The sequence below is a fragment of the Elaeis guineensis genome, chromosome 9 (genome assembly GCF_000442705.2).
Source record: "Elaeis guineensis isolate ETL-2024a chromosome 9, EG11, whole genome shotgun sequence".
Classification (NCBI taxonomy): Eukaryota; Viridiplantae; Streptophyta; class Magnoliopsida; order Arecales; family Arecaceae; genus Elaeis; species Elaeis guineensis.
The window spans coordinates 28,331,726-28,353,181 of NC_026001.2; the positions used below are offsets into that span (position 1 = coordinate 28,331,726).

The 21,456-nt window shown below is 37.8% G+C and overlaps 1 non-coding gene and 1 pseudogene across 1 annotated transcript; both read left to right on the forward strand.

Moving 5' to 3' along the window:
- LOC105051264 (U-box domain-containing protein 44-like) overlaps positions 1-21,456 on the forward strand; it is a 97,705-nt pseudogene that overhangs the window by 24,057 nt on the left and 52,192 nt on the right.
- Positions 9,405-9,510, forward strand: LOC114914531 (small nucleolar RNA R71). Its single transcript, XR_003801876.1, has one exon. It is a non-coding gene; the product is annotated as a small nucleolar RNA R71 (small nucleolar RNA).

A 21,456-nucleotide genomic window follows, 5' to 3' on the forward strand; every position in this document is an offset into this window, starting at 1 on the left:
TACATCATCATCTCTGAAGCTGCTAAAAAAGTCTTTTGGTTTAAGAAGTTTGTTGCAGAGCTGGGTGTGATGCCATCAGATATCATTGCACTGCACTGCGATAACAACGGTACTATAGCCCTTGCTAAGGAGCTTAGGTCTCACCAGAAGTCCAAGCATATAAGCAGTGATTTCACATCATATGCGAATATCTCGAAAAAAAGTTTGTTGAGGTGCAGAGAGTCGACTCCACACTGAATGTGGTAGACCCACTGACCAAGCCTCTCAATCAACAGAAGATCGAAGCTCACTTAAGAAGATGGGTCTTAGGTATATGGCCAATTGACTTTAGGTCAGTGAGAGTTTGTTAGATTTATATCCTAGAAGTCAGTTGTTGGCTGATATATTATGTAATTCTAGAGCCTAAACTTGTACTTGTAATCTTTTTATTATCAATAAAAATTTTTTTATTCCAATCATGTTTATGTGTTCATGATTTATTTTAAAAATTAATAAAGATGATTTTTTATATTTTTAAAGTATTAAGAATTTGAGACATACATTAATTAGTGGTTAATTTCTAAATGTTCCTGATCAAAAGATCATCACGGAGGATAATGATCAATCTATTTGAGATCGATGCATAGTTCACCTTCTTTGTGGATAGATGAGTCTCGGATCTACGGTGTAAAGACACTGGAATGAAGGTGCGGTAGTTGTTAGAGAACAACTTACCCACAGTGTGACCAATACGAGAATCCTATGGATATCTACTCACTCGTCAGTGGTCTTCTCGATGCTGCAGTGGTGTGAGTGATCTTTTGATCTGCGATGTCTTGACTATTCGCAATGAGGCTACTGGGTTTAACTGTATGTTTTTTTGGTCTCTAGCCATTCGGATCTTTATTGTATATGTTGACTTCAGTAGGTTTAGATTTGCTGTTTGGAGTAGGATGCACCTAGATGAAATCTATCAATCTTAATAGAAAAAGAGAAGTCCTATGTAATTTGTGAGACTGAGTTCAGAAATTCTTTGACCAAAGCAAGTGTGAATACTGAAAAAGAGTTTTCATGAGATTCACAAATGAACTCGAGTCGAGTCAATCTTGCATATGACTGACGATGAGGTCTGACGAGTTCTCCATGACCTCCGTCAAATCGAGACTCACGATAGAAGAACTAAATCATACAATAACTGCACCTAAGAGTTCGTACTTTTATTCTATTAAGTTACTATTACATATTGCTAGATGTCACTGATGGATTGTGAGACTCATCGGATGTCGTCTTGATGATCGATGGCCCTCAAAAGATAGAATTAGAAATATTCCAATCCATCGAAAAGAGTGTCGAAATATTGTGATGGAGATTACAATATATCTCACTACCAGATATAATAGAATCTATGGGGTCACACATTAAGAGATTTAATCTTGAATTTACTAATTGGACTTATGAAGTTCTAATTGAGTTTGGGTTTATTGAAATTCTATTAGATTTATGAGAACCATGCTAGTACATGGTTAAACCTAATTCTTCTTGAGACTTCGATTTGATCAAGTCTATAGCCTTAAACCTAACCTAAATTTATTTGAATTTAATTAAACTTTTAATTGTGAGCTAAAGAAGATTTGATTAAGTCAATTAGTTGGCATAATTATCCTAACATTATCTCTTCTTTATCTCCTAATTATTTCTAAGTGTGCATGTGGAATAGATGGAAAGATGGGAGGTACAATCTTCTCTTTTTAGCAAGACTAGGGGGTGCCAACCCCCTGGATTTGGCAAGTGGGGCTCGCCCCCTTTTTGAGGTTTGGAGAATGAGGAGAGAGAGTGGGGCCACGCCCCCTCTCATTTGGTAAGAAACTCCTTAAGGGGCGCCAAGTGTTGGCGCCCCAAACTACCTGCCCTATAGAGATAGGGTGCCCCTTGTACCTATCTAAAGGGGTTGATTATATATCAATTATATTTAATTTTAATTGAAATAAATCAGATTAAAAAGGTAGATGATTCTTATGAGATAAGAATCTATCTTTTTAAGATAATTGGATTCCTATTATATGTCAGGGTAGTGCCTATATATAAAGAGCATGTCTCTAGGGTTTCTTGGTAATAGAGTTTTTATGAAATAAATTCCTCTCTTCCTGCTCCATGCCTCCTCTCCTCCCTCTCATCTCTTCCATGCCCAAGAGTTGGGCTTCCCCTTTCCACACGCCAAGAGGTAGTGATGATTTATCTTCAAGAGCGAAGAACGAGGAGAAGAAGAAGAAGGCTGCAGATCAAAGAGTTGATCTCACAGTCCAGATCAAAATGTTGATCTAAGATCTCAAGGCTAAGATTCTTCTTGGAAAGAAGAATCTTCTATGAGGAGAGATCAGCTCAAGATTGATCTCGGTGGATATTTGTAGAGGTCGGACACATGTGTGGCTAAATATCTATGAATCCGTGATCATTAGAAGTGGTGAATATCTACTTGCACTAAGGTATAAAGATCCGATCTCATACTTGTCTCTAAATTTCAGATTATATATGTGTTTTTCTTCTGAGCTTTGGGTAAGATTAGATTTGATCTCATGCATGTGGGGTTAAAGGGTTTAACCCGTTTTATTTTTTGCTACATTTTCAAAAAGATTTTGAAATATACACATGCTGCCTACCCAATGTTCTAACATCGATTTGGCTGACGAAGACTCTTGAGGTCTTTTCTAAAATGATTCCTCGGCTATCTACTTGTCAGATCATTTCCTTAGGTTTATTTGACCTCGATCTTTGTCGTTGGGTCATTTTTCAGATTTTTATGAAAGGTCCTAACTCAGGTCAGGATATTTTCCTATTGTCGGTGCCTTGCCGACTGGTATTCAGCAGTCTCAACTGGGGTTGAGATATCTTTGGGGGATCAGTCCACCAATCTAGTTGTTAGGATTCAGACAAACGTATGAATATCCCATAATTATATTCGTCATCATGTTGAGCACCTTTTTCATAGGTCTCAATCGGAGCTGAGATATCTTTGGAGGAGCATGCGTTGAAGGGCACCACTCCCTAGGCATTAGTGCTTGGTGCTCTGACAATGATGGCCTATTAAAGAGTGTGACTGGGGCCCTGACTTTCGAGAAGCATGGTCTCTAAGACTTCCTTTTGGGTGACATGCATCCTGCAGTCAAAGGGAGCAGTTGAAGTTGGTTAGGCCTAGTCTCTTATAAATAGCGCTTCACCTGGTTGGGGTGAAAACCATTCGGTTGGTATCCATAAAGTCACCTTCCTTGATGCCATGGGGTTGTCGCTACTTGCTTTTTTTCGACAGGGCTCCCTGCACCTTCACTCGATTAGAATCCATCTTAAAGGGGCATGTTAGTGGGCCATATTGCTTGGAATGGGAGGTATTGGGAAAGTCTGCCGCTTTGCCCATTGAATTGTGGTGGTGGTAGTTGGGGGTCATTCTAGGATCTCACTTGTATAAGAGGGTCTTGGTCCCTTCTAGAGAGCGGTCCTAGCCCCCGATGGGTGTGGTTTCTTAGTTCCTGGAGAAGGTGCACCATGAAGGCAAGCATCTTCACAGACGATAGGGCCTGCATCATCGAGTCCTGCAGCTTTTGTCGCATTGATCCAATGTATGGCTCATGACCCAAGAATCAGGGGCTCTCATTTGCAGAGGTATAAATGTCTCTGAGGACCTAAGGCGAAGCTCAGAGACTGGTGGCTGAGGACATTGGTGAAGCTATAATTTTGTTAGCTTTTCTTGTATTGCCATAGCCTTTGTATAAATGATATTGCTGTGGTGAATAAAATATTCTTTTTATTTACTCTCTGATCTTCACATGACTTTGATTATCCCTCACAACTTGAGCTTAGGTGAGATATCGTGGAGGGTTGTTTTGAAGCATTGATCAAAGTTGCTTACTATTTGTAGATCTTGCTCAACTTGTTAGCGATGAGGAATGTTGAATAGTTACGTGGGAACCCCAGAGGGTTGCCCCTTTCTGTCGATACCTCCGACTATGGTCCGATCAGTTTGTGAACAAGGAGCAGTACATGGCCTTGGCTTGACTTGCCTATGGGTAAGGAGCATTGGATGGTCATGGCTCGACTCGCATGTAAGCAAAGAGCACTTAAACGACCTCGGCTCGACTCGCCCATGGGTAAGGAGCACTGGATGGCCGCGGCTTGAATCACACGTAGGCAAAGAGTGCTTAATGGTCATGAGGAGCCCTGATCAATGTCTTAGGCAATTAAAGTTAATCATCGATTCAAAATTATATAGATAGTAGTGAGTCAGAATTGTATCCATAGGGACCATGTGCTGAGTTGTAATTACAGAAGAGTTAAGATCGTTGGATTAAAAGCGTTGCAAAGAAAAGAAAAGAAAATAAACTAGAAAGAAACTAGATTAAGAGTTGGATCAAGCAGAAAATGATTATCTCAGGGGGTTATGAATCAGTCCTGTATAAAATAGAGTTGTATTTCTTTAATGATTTTAGATGCTTGTAATTAAGCCTTGGACATAGCTTATCTCCATTTGAGCATGACACGTATTCTCAGATCATGGCTCATCCTTTCGGACATAAGCTATTCTAGGATTTTATCTCATGAGTAAAAAAGAAATAATAATAAATCAAAGCTAGAAACCACCTAGCTTCCCTCGGTACATCTTGTATCTGTAGATCATGGTGCATCTTCGAAAAGTACAGGATTTACAACTTTTCCTTAGCACATCTCATATCCATAGATCACAGTGCATCTTCAAAGAGCAAAGGTTATTCTAACTATGATCTAATGCATAAGCATAAATGAAAGTGCACAAGACAATCATATAATAAAAGAGAAGCTTTATTGATTCATATCATAAAAGAAGTACAAGAAGAAATAGAACATGAAACCGCTCTGTTGTTACAAGATTTCCTCTCCCCTCTCGAGACTAGTGGATTTAATCGTTCATGGGTTGGCTTTCGCTGGTTGATGGCTCCATCTTCTTAGCAAAATCTTCTTATGTCACCTTTAAAATCCCCCAACCTCTTCCTTTCTCTTTCTCTCTTATTTTTCTCTCAACTTTTTCTCCCTCAATCCTTCTCTTTCTTAGGTACCCCCACATCCCTTTTTATAGCCTTAAGGCCTCCTCAAACCCTAGGAGTCTCAAAGTCTCTCAAATCCTCATGCCTCCCTCTTTCCTATTTCAGTTATGACATTCCAAAACCCTAGCTACCCCTCACTATGCATTCCAGGTTTGTTGCGCCCACCCCATGACTGCACCTGAACAGATCCACTTGAACCGCTCGCACCTACGCATGAATGCCGGCTTTGACTGATCCCAAACCCGCATGCAAGAATGCATGAAGACCGTGCCCATGCACCCATTCCTGGCTGCACCCACTCTTGCCTGCACGTGCCTGTGCTCGCTCATGTTTGAATCTGCTCCCACGAAGCCCCCCATGAGCCACATGAAAGATCGAGCGGGATTGTTCCCCTGTGCCGCACATGGACCAAGCTCCTTTGTGGGTGAATTTTTCTGTGAGCCACGCATGGCTAGTTCTAGTATGTTGTGCATGGACTACATGGCTTGTGGACCTTGAACATTGCTCTGTGGGCTTCTTTGGGCTCTGTTCGCTTTGGGTCATGTATTGCTTTCTTCTAGCCTGTGTGCTCATTTCTGTGGCTGAAAACTTGGATTTATTGATCATAAAAATATGGGTAATGGGTCGATAGTATGTATTGGTTGGAAACCTTGCTTGGTTTGTGAATAAAATTCTTGTGATTAACAATTTCTGAAAAAGAGCATGAGAAGTATCAAATACTAAATAATTAGAGATTAAATATCAATAGTTTTAATACTTCTTATGACATATTAGTGTACTGATCACACTTTCTAACTTGAACTTTATCCATCTTCGAGTAAGAGAAGCCAGTGTCATGTACTTTTTTTACTTAGAGATGAGTGTTTTGTCTAGCAATTTTAAAGACAAATGATATTCAATCTGAAAATTAGCGAACTATGTCATGGGGTATTAATACTATTTAATAGAGTAGTTAAGTGGAGAACATAAAATTTTTTTAGAGCTTTTTCTTGGTCGACTCTTCACTTTTATCTTTAAATCATCTAACTCCAAGTGTGTTAATGTATTATTTTCATTCACTATTGTTATTTTATTTTATTTTATTTTTATTTTTTTGTATGTACAGTCGGTGCAGTACCTTAGCCCCTTAAACTTTTTGTCTAATCCTTGAACAAGTTTTAGGCCAACGACTTCCAAACTAGTTGGCTTTAGGGCATTAGGTGTAGAACACTCCTCGAACTTACTAGCTTGGGTCAAACAGGCTATGCGTTAAAACTGGCTATACAACAGGATTTTTTCATATTTTTTACTTTTTGATGTGAACATCAATGCTTACTTAGGTAAAGAGGTATGGTTACTCAGTGAAAAATGCTCAGAACCTGCTATTAATTTTTTTTAACATTTAATGAAGGAACTTTTGTATACATCAACATATTACACTTGTACACACAAGAAGTAGATTCTTCTTTTATGTTAATAAGGAGGGTTAGAAATGTTTAGAAATTGATTTTCATTTTAGACTTGACCATCTGTTGGGTTTCTTAATATTTGATCCCTCGATATTTCAAAAACCTTTTAGACTATGTATTAATTATTTCTTAAAATGTATGATTAAACTCAAATTTAAAGCATAATCAAGTACATAGACAGATATTCAAGTATTTATTATTATTTTTCTCACCCTCCAACTTAAACGACATTATCCTCAATAGTGTAGGAAAAATAAAGTATGACCAACAAAGAGAGAGAAAAGGAGAGATGCTACCTAGGATAAGTGTGCTCTTGAATTGAGAGGTGTCTTCAAAGTTTCGACTCTAGTCCCTACAAGAAAACATAATCTAGTTAATTTTTTATTATTTTTAAAGCTAAAAATAAAAAAATTAAGAAAATGGGTTACCTTCTAACAAGCGCTAAGTTTAAAGTCTTCAACTAGACCTCCTGAATCTTAAGGTGGCTCATACACTCGATAGTTAAACAACTCAGATTTCTTTCAAAAATAATATTTGATCTGTGAGAAAAGTCGATCCTTGTCCTGCTATGACTAATGAGAAAGATTTTGCCCTATATCCAAGTATTTGACAAATTGAGTAAACCAAGGAGGATGGTTTGAAGTGAGTGCAAAGAGTCGCTCATCCGATCTTGTATCTAACCATTTCACTACCTCATCCTTAACAACTTCTCGCATGTTTGGTTTTATTTTGTTTTGTATGTCCCTATGTGGTTTAGCATCTACCTCATAATATATGCATATGGATGGATCGATGCCTTTAATTCAGTGATGGTCTGTCCAATAGCTTCCTTTTGGTCTTTCTAAACACTGACAAATTTAGCTTCCTGGTCAAAAGTCTGATCTGATGTAATGATCATCAAGAGAGTGTCATTAGATCCTAAGAATATATACTTGAGTGTGGTAGGAAGGGATTTTAGTTCTAGGATAGGTGGTGATTCTAGTAGGGGAGCTATTGGAGTGCTAGATGGCACAGGTAATGGTTCATATTTCATAGCCCAAGGTGAGGTGGTTTTGAAATTAGGTATTTCTAATAAAGCATTCACATCCTCAATATACCTATCTAAATCAAAGTCATCCACTCTGAAATGAGTTAGACATGTGTGTAGGGGTGCTCCGAAAGGATTGTAGGAGTAGCTTCCTCTATTACATCTTCAAGTATATCCACTTCAAAATAACTATCAATTTGTGGTCCCTATAATGCATTGAATATATTCAATCTTATCTTCTTATTCCTAAAAGAGACATCCATGACTCCTGTCCTATAATTGATATATGCATTGGTTGTTGCTAGGAAAGGTCGACCTAGGATGATAAAAATTTGGCTGAGGTTGCTACCAGATTTTATGTCTAATATCAGAAAGTCCATAGAAAAGTAAAATTCATCTACTTTAACTAACACGTCTTCTAGCATCCCATGTGGTACTTTAATGGATCTATCAGTTAATTGCAAAATAACTGAAGTGGGTTTTAGTTCTCCAAAATTAAAGAGTTCATACATTGAACTAAGCAAAAGGTTCACACTGACCCCTAAATCCAATAGAGTTTTCTCGATATGTAGGTCCCTTATGATGCAAGAGATGATAGGGGTACTTGGATCCTTAAGCTTAGGGGGTAGCAAGTTGGGAGACTGAACTGGCTTGTTCAGTAAGACAAACTTTCTTCAGGATTTATGCTTTAGATTTGCATTTTTATATGCACAAAGCCTTCAAAAACTTGGCATAAGCTAGGGCTATTTTATTGTGTTGAGAAGGGAGAGATTGATTTGGACTTGCTTAAATAATTCCATCATTTTGTCCAATTTTTCTTCCTTCTTATTCAATGGTGCAGGAGATTTTAGATTACTTGAAAATGAAACTTTAGGTGTGGGTGCTGGAGGAGTTGGTTCATCCCTCTTCTTCGAGTCCTTTTTCTTTTTAGATGGTTTGGGTTTGGTCAGGGTTTGAGTTTTGGGCTCATTGGTTCTTCTTGGCTGTTCTAAGACCTTTCTGTTCCTCAGGGTCATTACCAATTTAGCATGCTCAAGAAAGATTTCTTGGGTGTTAGAGCTTTCAGCTATGTACTGCCTCTTCAGGTTGCTTATGGGTTGGTTGGGCATTTTTTCCTCCTTCTTTTTACTAAAAGCTATAGCTAGTTACCTATTTGGATATCTAGCTTGACGATAGACTGCATGTGGAAAAGGAGGAGTTGGGTATTCATTTCCAATCCTTTCAGAGCTTGCAATATCTTCTCCTCAAAAGTTGAATTATGTGCAGTGGTGGAAGGTTGAGGAGCATTTTGGAACTGATGGTATGGTCTTTGCCCGTATGTTGGATCCTGATAGTTGGGTCTTGGTACAGTCGGGCCAACCATAGGTTGTGCTTTTCAGAAAAAATTTGGGTAGTTTTTGTAGTCTGGATTGTACGTGTTTGAGTTTGGGTCATTTCCTGATCTACAAGCTAGCTTGGCTTGAGCTTGCTGAACTTACTCGTGAACAAACTTAAAAAATAGGTGTGCGGCTGGGCAATCACTAACAAAATAGGTAGAGCTTGTGCATAATGCACAAACATCTTGGATAGGGGTGGATGGAGTAAATGAGTGTCTGGCATTGAATAGGCAGTCTAGTTTTTGGGACAACTCATCCACTTTGTTGTGGATATCTATGATGTTCTCAACTTCATAAAATTCCTCCTCCCTTTTGTGGAAATATGGATTTTTCTCTGAAGGTGACAGACATGTGATGCAGGGAGTTTTCACTAAGTATTTCGAATAGCTACCAAGTCTCATACTCACTTTTCAGCATAAATGTCCCACCACATGATGCGTCAACCATCTATCGGTGTTTCTCTGATGGACCATCATAGAAATACAAAATCAGTTGTCATTTAGGAATTGCATGGAGTGGGCACTTACGTATGAGGTCTTTCAATCTTTTCCATGTCTCATAAAATATTTCTCTATCCAATTGGGGAAAGCTAGTGATGTTTTTTTTGATTTGGTTCATTTTTTCAATTAGAAAATACTTTTTGAAAAACTCTCCCTGAAGTTGGTCCCAGATCAAAATGATTATTGCATCTAAAGAGTTTAGCCAATGTTTGGCTTTGTCTTTAAGTGAGAATTGGAATAGTTTCAATGTAAGGGCATCATCAGAGAAGTTTTGGATTTTAACTATGGAGCAAAACTCAAGAAATTCATCCAAATATTTGTATGGGTCCTCGTTACTAAGTTCATAAAATGATGGTAGCATTTGAATGATGCTGGACTTAATCTCATACTGAGTGGCCTCTATGGGAGGTGCTTGAATGCAAGGAGAATATGTATATAAGGATGGGGCAAAATACTTCCTTAATAGGCGAGGGGGATTGGCTTCACTAGGTGCCATGTTCCTAGATCGGATAGTTCTAATGGTCTTCTCTAGTTCCTCGTCTAGTGGTTGTAATTCAGATTGTTGTGATCGTCGATCGAGCATGAAATCAAAAGTTTTATGATGGACAATCCTAGTCTATTAAGGATTATATATATATATATTTTTTTGGAGAAGATAAGAGAAGATGAAAGAAGAAAGAGAGAGGAGAATTTTAAAGATGAGAACCCAAAGAGTCCTAAATCTATGAGAGAGAGAAGAATTAGTTAATATTTGGTGTTAATTTCAATCAAGTTAAATAAGAATGGACTCTCTACCCTAGGGTTAACCTAGATCTAGATAACTCCTAACTATTCCAAGGCCGCTTTTGAGAACTCCAAGTCAGAAATCGACCAACCAACTGGTCATAAAAGTGTAAGATCGATGGGGGTCCCCTCGTTGCTTTCTTTAGATACTAATTAAATTGGTCAAGTTAGTGAATGGAACCAATTAAAAATCACCTCTCTTCAGGGCTACTTCATCCTTGAACCACTTTTCTAGACACCAGTTGAATTGACCAACTCTAACTCGATCTAACTCTTAGGGTTTCTAGACCTATTGAGCTCAAAATTCTTAAGGGTTGATGTCTAATTGATTTTATAATTAAGGTTTGGTTTAATGCAGAATGAAAGGTAGTGATTTGTGGGCTAAGGAAGGGTGATTAAATCCTCATCTTATCTTATTAATAGGTTATGCCCTTAAAGTATTTTATGAAAAGATACAATACAATAAAAACAAGATGTCCAAATAGGTTAAAATTATATATATATATATATATATATATATACATATATATATATATACATATATATATATATATAATATATATATACATATATATATATATATAATATATATATATATATATATATATATATATATATATATATATATATATATATTTGTAATCACAACCATGCTAATGGTCCCTGACAATAGTGCCAAAATTTGATTACTGTCGTAGGCAATCAAAGTTAATTACTGATTCAAAACTATGTAGATAGTAGTGAGTCAGGATCGTATCCATAGGGACCATGGGCTAAGTTGTGGTTACAGGAGAGTTAAGATCGTTGGGTTAAAAGTGTTGCAAAAAAAAAAAAAAAACTAGGAACAAACTATATTAAGAGTTGGATCGAGCAGAAAATGATTATCTTAGAGGGTTATGAATTGGTCCTACACAAAATAGAGTTATATTTCTTTAATGATACTAGGTGCTTGTAATTAAGTCTTGGACATAGCTTATCTCCATTTGAGCATGATCCGTATCCTTGGATCATGGCTCATCCCTTCGAGCATAAGCTATTCTAGAGCTTTATATCAAAAGTAAAAAAAAAAAAAAAAATCAAAGTTAGAAACCACCTATCTTTCTTCGACACGCTCTGTATCTATAGATCATGGTATGTCTCCAGAAAGTACAAGATTTACAATCTATCTCTCTTTAGTACGCTCCATATCCGTAGATCACGATGCATCTTTAGAGAGCAAAGATTGTTCTAACTACGATCTAACACAAGCATAAATGAAAGTGCACAAGATAATTATATAATAAAAGAGAAGCTTTATTAATTCATATCATAAAAGAAGTATAAGAAAGGATAGAACATGAAACTGCTCTGTTGTTGCAAGACTTCCTCTCCCCTCCCAAGACTAGTGGATTTAGCTGTTCATGGGTTGGCTCTCACTGGTTGATGGCTCCATCTTCTCGACAGAATCTCCTCATGTCATCTTGAAAATCCTCCAACCTCTTCCTCTCTCTTTCTCTCTTATTTTTCTCTCAACTTTTTCTCCCTCAATCCTTCTCTTTCTTAGGTACCCCCATTTCCCTTTTTATAGACTTAAAGGCCTCCTCAAACCTTAGGTGTCTCATAGTCTCTCAAATCCTCATGCCTCCCTCTTTCCTATTTCAGTTATGACATCCCAAAACCCTAGCTGCCCCTTGTTGTGCATCCCAAGCTTGTTGCACCCACCCTATGATTGCACCTGAATAGACCCACTTGAATCGCTCACACCAGCGCATGAATCCTTGCCTCGATCAGTCCCACACCCGCATGCAAGAACGTGTGAAGACTGTGCCCATGTGCTCGCCCAGGTGCCCATTCGTTGGTTGCACCCACTTTCGCCTACACACACTTGCACTCGCTCATGTTTCAATCCACTCCCGCGAAGCCCCCCATGAGCCATGTGAAAGATCGAGTAGGACTATTCCCTTGCACCGCATGTGGACCAAGCCCCTTTGTGTGTGGATTTTTCTATGAGTCGAGTGTGGACCGCATGCTAGTTTTGGTACTCCCCGCATGGACCACATGGCTTGTAGGCCTTGAACGTTGCTCTATGGGCTTCTTTAGGCCGTGTTCACGTTGGACCGTGTCTTGCTTTCTTCTGGCCTATGTGCTTATTTCTGTGGCTAAAACTTGGATTTAATGGCCGCAAAAATATGGGTGATGGGTTGATAGTATGTATTTGTTGGAAACCTTGGTTTATGAATAAATTTTCGTGATTAATAATTTCTAAAAAAGAGCATAAGAAGTATCAAATACTAAATAGTTAGAGATTAAATATTAATAATTTTAATACTTTTTATGACATGTTAGTGCACTAATCAAGTCCCTAGAGGGTTGGCCCCAATATTGTTGCCTTTGGCCTCTTCGGCTTGTATAAAGTCTATAGGAGCTTAACAAGCAATTTCATTAATAAAATTGAATAATTTACAAGCTTTTACCTACAATATTTTTGAAGATTATTGGAGTTCCACATCCAAGTGTGCTATCGAGGCCTTCAATTGGCTCTCGGCATGATTTTTTGTTGCCCTCCTGGTGGCTTCGAAGTCGGATATTATGTTGATGACACTAGCTATCGATCGATTGTTATTGATTTCCTCATCAAGCCCTCCTTGTATGTCTGATCCTGCTACTCCTGGATGTATTTACTGAGGTAGCCTCTTTAGATGAGCACCTCAATCTCATCCTTTGATTGAAGGCATTCCTCAGTGTCGTGGTCGTGGCCACAATAGAAGTGACAATACTTCTGCCTATTCCACCGGATTGAGAGGGTCTTCATTGGTGGAGATTGGTGGAGGTAGCCTCATCCTCAATCTCCATGAGGATCTGACCTTGGAGAGTAGTTAATAGCATAACTGTTTTAGCACCATGGTGAAGTCCCCACCCCCGGTGCTTTCGATGATTGGGAGGATCCAGCTTTAGCTTGAGGCAGACGAGAGCCCTCTCGATCATGCTTCTTTTTATTGAAGGCTTGATCTTCCTGACATGCAATCCAACCTTCCTCAGCTTGCATGTACTTACGAACATGGGGCTAGGAGGTCAGTATAGTCCCTCGGGTATGTCTTGTCGAGGAAGTAGATGAGATACTCATTGCGGAGGCCTCGCTTTAGAGCCAACATGACGATGGCTTGTTTCAGATCATGCACTTCTAATGTGGCCACATTGAAGCATGCCACATAGTGTGCAATAATTCTCTTTCTAATGGAGGGAGAATAGGCTGTCCGAGGTCCTTGGTTGGACTTGGCTGTTACTAAAATGGGCAACAAATTGCTGTCCAAGCTGCTTGAAGGAGGAAATGGATTCTGATTGGAGCCCAGATTATCAGGTGCACACTGCCTTCTTCTGGATCATAGGGAAGGTGAGGTAGAGAAGAACATCCGAAGTACCTCAACCATCATGAGGGTCTTGTAGCCCTTTAGGTTATCTAGGGGGTCGGTGGAGCCATCATATGGTTCCACCACCAGCATCCTAAACCAACGCAGGACTGGTTCTTGGAGGATGGAGTGGATGAGGGGTGGCTGGGAACTAAAACCAAAAATGTTGTTGCTCCCCTTATCACTTATTTGGAACTCAACAAGTCAGCACTCAATCTCGTGGATATTTTGCTCGATTTCCCCACTCAGGTGTGACCGCTTTGACTAGGGGCATAACCTAGAGTCAAGTCTCCATTGGATGAGCGAGGGTACTCCTGCTGTTGCCCACCATAGGCGGGCCTATGGTGGGAGGGTGGTTGCCGATCGGGGGAGGCTGATTGGTGTGTTTCTTGAGAGGAATCTTTTGGGATGGAGAGTTGGTCCTAGCAACTATGCCGAGACGATACTATCAGGTGAATGAGTTGAGGTAGCTGCTGCCACTCTGTGAGCTGTTGCACTTGGATTTGGTGGAGCAGGTCATTGAATCAATAAGGTTCTGCCATCACGGGCAGTTGCTCCCATTCCACTGGTTGGCGTGAGGTAGATGATTGGGCAGCCCCACCTCCACCTTGTCGAGTTGATGGCCGATGGAAAGCAGTGAAGGGGCACACTCTCTTTCAAGTTGGGTTGCACGCGATCGAAGCCCTTCCTTTAGTGCTAATTTGTTGTGGTAGATTTCTGACCTGGGCCAAAGTCACTGGAGCATGGAGGAGTCTGATGAAGATGATGGTGTCTGGATCTGCAAAACAAATCTTCGATTGGGGGTGGTACCGATAGAGATCCTTCGATGCTCAAGTCAGAAATTTAGAATAGGCAAAAAAGAGCGTGCATGAGAGTTTGCATATCTTGGGGGTCCCTTGTTTTCCCTTATTTCTAGAGGCAGCAGCCACAAGAGGGAGATTTGTGGGAAATGATACCTCTTTCCCAATCGTACCATTTTCAAATGTCCAACTTGGTTTTCTGGTGATTGATGCTACCTTATATAGCATGCAGCTAGTCATCCTTAGGGATGGCATGATTTGATGGGACTCTATGTGGTGCGCAGCTAGCCATAATCAGGAGTGGTATGATTTGACAATAAGTGATGTGACTTGATGGGACTGCATAGGAGTCTCCTGTCAGCCTTATGGCAACCTACATGGATCGAAGGAGACATGGCTCAAAGTTCTATTGAGTGTGCTACTGGAGATAAGGGTTGGTGATAGATCCCTTGGTTGTAGGTGACATTTGGATCGGAACCCTTCTCGGATCCACGTCCGATGTTCGGATGTCATCCTAATGATGAGTGTAATGTCAGGTGTAGGCTGATAATCTAATGTGAGGATTGACGGCAGATGTGTAGATCAACCACAACTAGGTTCATTTGTATCTTCAAATTAAGCACTGGAGTTTTATCCATAGCAGGATCATGGGTCATGGGACCTTGTTTTTGGTGACCATTAGATTCCCGACCTGGGGGTTGGTTGGAGGTCAACTCGGAGGCCTGACTTGAGGGTCGGTTAGTCCGAGCCAGTGTGATCATTTCCCCTTGGCTTCTTATAATGGACCTATTGTTATCTTTTCATCTCCATCACCCCAAGATCAAGGGCGAGGTGGCACGACCCCCATAACAGTCACTATCCATATTTCCTCTAATGTATAATAATATACTTTTGAGAAAGATATCTAAATATGATATTAGATGGATAGCTTATATATTTGCACAGAATGGATATAGTTATGGATTTGGATATTATATAACAATAAAAATTTATAATCTTATTATATTTTATTTTAAAAATTTTTATCAAAAATATCTTTATAAAATATAAGATATATCATGTTGTTATAAGATGGACATAGTCATCCCATCTTGTTTAGAAATAAAATATAGTATAGTATTCTAATATATAAAATATTATATAATATCATCATCATCTTATTATATTATAAATATGTTACTACATTATAGAGTAAAAAGATCCAAATTTATCTAGATAAAATAGATAAAAATTAAATTAAAATTTTTGCATGTATATCCTTCTAACCATTCAAATTTATATGAATATCCTCATAAAATTATTATTTACATATATATCTCTATAATTTTTTTTACACATCTACCCATAAGGATATTTTTTTAATCATTTAAATTTTAAACTATTAATTTTTTAATAGTATTACATGATGTAGGTACATATGCAAAAATTAAAAAAAAAATATACATACAAAACCAGTATTTTATAAGGGTATATATGTAAAATATCAATTTTAAAAGGATATTCACATAAATTTGAATGTTTAGGAGGACATACATGCAGAAAACCCTTGATGTTACTATAAAAATTAAAAAGAATAGATGTGAGGATGTCTGATAACTTATTACCCTTTTATGGAAGTATCCTACCCTTGCATTGACAAATTATGCATTATTCATATATCTCTTCTATAGTTAGTCTCCACACGCAATGTACAAGCAACAAAGAAAAGAAATTTAAAACAAAAAATCTCTCTCTCTTATTTTACATATATATCTTTATTTTTTTATATATGTACCCACATCATTTAATGCCATTAAAAAAATTAAAAGTTTAAAATTTAAATAACTAAAATACCCTTATGGGTTGATCTATAAAAAAATTTTATAAGGAATATATGTAAATAGCAATTTTATAAGGATATTCATGCAAATTTGAATATTTAAAAAGATATACATACAAAAAATCTTAACTTAATTTTTATCTATTTCATCTAGATGGAGTTGGGCCCACTTACTTTACATTGTAGTAATATATTATATAATATAATAACATAATGATGATATTATATAATATTTTATATATTTGAATACTATATTATATTTTATTTCTAGGCAAGATGGGATGACTATGTCCATCTTATAATAACATGATATATCTTATATATTTCATAAAAATATTTTTGATAAATTTTTTAAAAATAAAATATAATAAGATTATAAATTTTTATTATTATATAATGTCCAAATCCATAATTATATCCATTCTGTGCAAATGTACAAGCTATCCAACTAATATCATATTTAGATATTTTTTCCAATAGCATATTATTATATATTAGAGCAAATATAGATGGTTAAGATCTGTCTATTTTTTAGATATAATAATTTTGATCTATCATTTAATAATTTTTTTTTTATCTATGTAAAAAAATCAATAAATTAAGTATATTCATTATTTTAGTTGTGCATGTTAATTTTTTTGCATTAGAATAAAAAAAGAATTAACAAACTAAGAGAGGTGTATTACACATAAAAAATTTTAATTTACATTTTTTGCATTGATATCCTTTCAAACATTCAAATTTACGTGAATATCCTCATAAATTACTATTTACATATATACCCTTATAGATTTTTCTTTTGCATATCTATGCATAACAGTATTTTAGTTATTTTAATTTTAAGCCATTAATTTTTAACGATGTTAGATGATGTGGGTACACATGCAATTTTTTTTTTTTATGAGGGTATACATATAGATATCAATTTTGAAAGGATATTCATACAAATTAGACTATTTAGGAGGGTATACATATAAAAAACCCTAAAATCTATTGGGGTTTGAATATATCAGTACATCTTTGCAGTATGGAGGTAATATTTGAAAGCCTCCCTAAGTGCAATACATCAGTGATTTTTGCATCTTGTGAATTTTGGATATACAAAATGTTGCTGAACCAAATTTTGCAAAATATTCACCTCATTGAGTGCCATGAAAAAATTTGTAGGTTCACCTGAAACATAGCTTTCTATGGCTGCATACCTTGGGGAGCTTGTTTTAAGCAACGATGTGAAAGTATTGTTGCCCAAACTATAGGCTCAGCACTGGTTGATATCATGAGAAGTGAGAGCAAGCAAGCAAGAGAGACTGCTCCTAAGGCATTGAACCAGATCTCATCATATGGAACAAGTGCCAAGATACTAATCCAAGCAGGCACCCTCCTCTCATGAAGGACCTTTTCACTGTTGGTGCCAACCAGCTCCCCATGAGGCTGAAGAAAGACTTTGCAATAGTTCTTGCTAATATTGTGGCTTCAAGTGCTAGTACTATATGAAGCCTGACCAATTAGGCCTGTTTTAGGCTGAAATCGACAAGTCTTGCTGACTCCAGTACAAAATTCAAAAAAAAAAAAGATTAGAATAAGAGAAATTGTGATCCCTTGTTATGATCTCTTGTTGTGAGAGATAGGGCCACCTAACGGTGGCCAATGCACTCATTGCGGGCCAGTGGAATGGCTGGTGGCCTTTGGAGGCTACTGCAACTGACGAATGGTGGGTGTTAGGTTGACTTTATCCCTTCCAAATCCTTTCATATTTAAACCCTATCCCTCTTTCGATCAATCCACCATTGAAGCCCCTACCACCTTCCACTCCCTCTTCCTCTCTTCCGACAGTCACCGAGCCGCTGTAGCCAAACACCGTTACCACTTAAATCCCATTTCTCCTTATCAAAAGCAATTGATTTTTTGATTTTTCTTCCCCTATTCTCAGATTGGTTGGTCTTTTCTCCACCAGAATCAAGCACTATTGGCCACAACCCATGGCTGCTGCCATCTCTAATGAGGTTCCTTCCTTCCCTTGTCTTCTTTTTTGGCCAAGGCAGTAAAGGGCAACACCCCTTTCCTTCTCTGCTCTCTCGGCTTCCTTGTATGTGATTGAGCTGCCAACCACCTTGATTGCGCCACCACTGTCTGGCCACTTCGGCCATGCCACCATTGCCCAACCACCTCGAGTGTGCCACCTCTCCTCTTGGTTCCTCTATGCCACGGGGAGAACCCTTGTTGTGGCTTGGAAAGAAGAGAGAGAAAGAGAGAGAGAAGGAAAAAAGGTAAATTGGTTAGGTTTAGATTTTTTCCATTACTGGTTCAGACTATGTAGATTGGGCCTATAATTAGGTCCAGATCGGGGCTAAACTAAGAGTCTGTATCTTCATCCTAATTTTTCTCAAATTGAAGGTTAATAAAAGTATAAATTACTTGTGGTAGAGCTTTCAATATCGAAGGAGCACTGGTCTAAAGATCAGACTATGAATCGAAGATCATAAATTTCAGATCTGATCAACAGTAAGTTCTATTTATCTCTAAAATTTTTTATGAATGCATTTCCAAATTAATATTTATACAAAAATTTATTAAAATATTTAAAAATTAGAAAGTTTGGAAAAATATGTAGCTTAAAAAATAAATAAAAAAATATGGATCAAGTATAGTGTCACCTCGTATGGTCATAAAATTTTGAATAAAATGATCCCTCTACTCTAATGTTGCATTGTATTACACTTGTGTAAGCTTTTGAATGGAAATTGGTTTCTAGTTTACAGACTATGAAAAAGTTTAACTGATATTGATATGAGAATAGTATGTTTATGTGATGAGAAATTAATTTTTAAAAAATCATGAGAAAACTCTCTAATTGACTATGATTTAGCTTTAGCTAATGGAACTGATCATTGGCTATATGTTAGAAATTTATTTCTTCCAAACTTAACCAGTCGGGACTGATCGTTAGTAGAGCTAATCCTTTTGGGTCTAGTCAGTCGAGGTTGATTGCTGGCACATACTGATATATTACATGTTTGTTTTAGAAATAGTCTCTTTTCCCTATTATGAAGTTAATTATGGCTATTTGAATCAGTGCTAATTCTCTTTTGGGTCTAGCTAGTTAGAGCTGATCCCTAGAGTATGCTAATGGATCACATGTTTTGATTCAAGGGCTAGTTTCTTTCAGATCTTGTTGCAGGATTGATCGTGGCCATAGTCACCAAACATAGAGAATTTTTTATTTTATTCTTGTGCATGGCATGCTTTGGATAAAGAAAATTATGTTGCTATATGTTTATAAGTATTGTTATATTATTATGTTTGAATAAATTTTTATATTATACTTAATCACTCAGAGATATTAGGAGTTTACTAAGCCTATAAAGCTCACTCTCTTTTTCTATTTTTTTCATATCTAGAAGAGCAAGTAGGGCTTGGAACCAACCAATAAGGAGCATAGGACTTTAGATGACATTTTCTTAGTTTTATTTGTTTGAATAAATATTGATTTGGATTTTATGTTAATCATCCTTATTAGACATTGGTGAACTATTTTTATTGAATAAATGTTTTAGAGGTTTGTTTTCATTATCACTACCTGAGATTTATATGAATATGTAAGAATGTGAAGGTAGGGATGTGCGGCCATTTATTTCATGCCTGACTAGGGCCATGGGGTTGGGGCATGACCTATTAAGTGGTATTAGAACTTAGGTTTAAGATCCTATAGTTTAGGTTAGTAAGAGTGAGGTAGAATTTAGATTATGATTGGATGATTCTAATCATTAATCATAAAATAATCAATGATTGTATTAGATTTGATTCCTTCTTATGAAATAGGTTGTGATGGCTTTATCTTGATCTAGAAGGTTGTCTGATATTGTAGAGGATTCTTATATGAGGAATATGCTCCACACTTATCACAATGGATGTACCTCCCAAACTCCTAGTTCCTCCCGAACTCATGATGCCTCTCGAATAACTAGCATTTCTCAAGCTGATCACATATCTCAGGCTGCTGCTAGTGCATCACAAGCAATCGGTGCCTCCTGAGCTGCTAATGCCTCCAAGATAGCTCGCACTCTATCACCAGAGTAGGATAAAAGCCAAGCAGCTAGCCCTCTTCACCAGCAGGACGATGTCCTTCATGCCTCAAACAACAATCAAGGGACTACAAAACCTTCAAGGGCTGAAGCATGAATGATAAATCATACAAGCCCTAATTGAACGTGTATAGTAGATGGAGTAGAAGAGAAATAAAGGTAGTTAATTTTCAAGGCTGGAATGAGGGAGAGGAGAATTTAAGAGGTTGGCACAATCTATTTTTGAAGGCCCCACTAATCCTACCAAGTCACTAAAGTAGCTCAAGGAGATAGAAAAGGCATTTGCCAGTATGGAGTGCAATCGATCCGAAAAAGGCTTGCTTTGTTGCTTATCAATTGTGGAGAGAAGCATTTGAATAGGGAGAAGCTATCAAGCGACAGTAGGAGATTGATGGACCAATTACTCAGGACACCTTCCATCAAAACTTTATGGACATATATTTTCTCAAGAGTCTCAAATTTAAAAAAAAAAGTGAATTTATAAGACTGACTCAAGGGAACATGATGGTGGCCAAGTATGAGACCAAATTTTTAGAGCCATCCCACTTTGCTCTAGAACTTGTGGCTATTGAGGGCTGTGAATTTCGTATTGACCTAAATCGGCCCGTACACCCCATACTGAGCTAGACTAGTGGGGAACCGAGATGGTTCAACCGAGGAGAATGGTACACCACAGAAGGAAGAGAGAAAGAGAGGGAAAGAAAGGAAGAGAGAGAGGAGGAGAGGGAGAGGGAACACGATGCCATTGAAGGCCGGCAATGGCCTGTTGTGGCTGTTGGAGGGCCGCAAAAGTCTTGCAACTTGGTGTCGCCCGATAGAACTTTTAAACAAGCATGAAAGAGAGAGAAAGGAGGAGTGACATACCGGAGGGAGGTGCAGCTAATGGAGGGGCTATTGGAGTTTGTTGGATGGTTGCTGTGGCCATCGAGTGGCAGAAATCATGCGAGCAAAGTACAATTATGGAAGAGGGTGACCGACCCTATTCCTTCAGCGTATTTTTTTAAAAATATTGATAAATAGTGAAGCTAATAATGGATTTGCTGGCTTTATTTTTTATTTTTTTTAAAAAATTAAAAATAATGAAGTTAAGAATAGGTTTGCCATCCAACAGCACCACAGGCATGGAGTACGCCATCCAGTGGCCATGACGGATAGTCGGTGGCTGTTCGGTGGCCTCTCCGATTCTT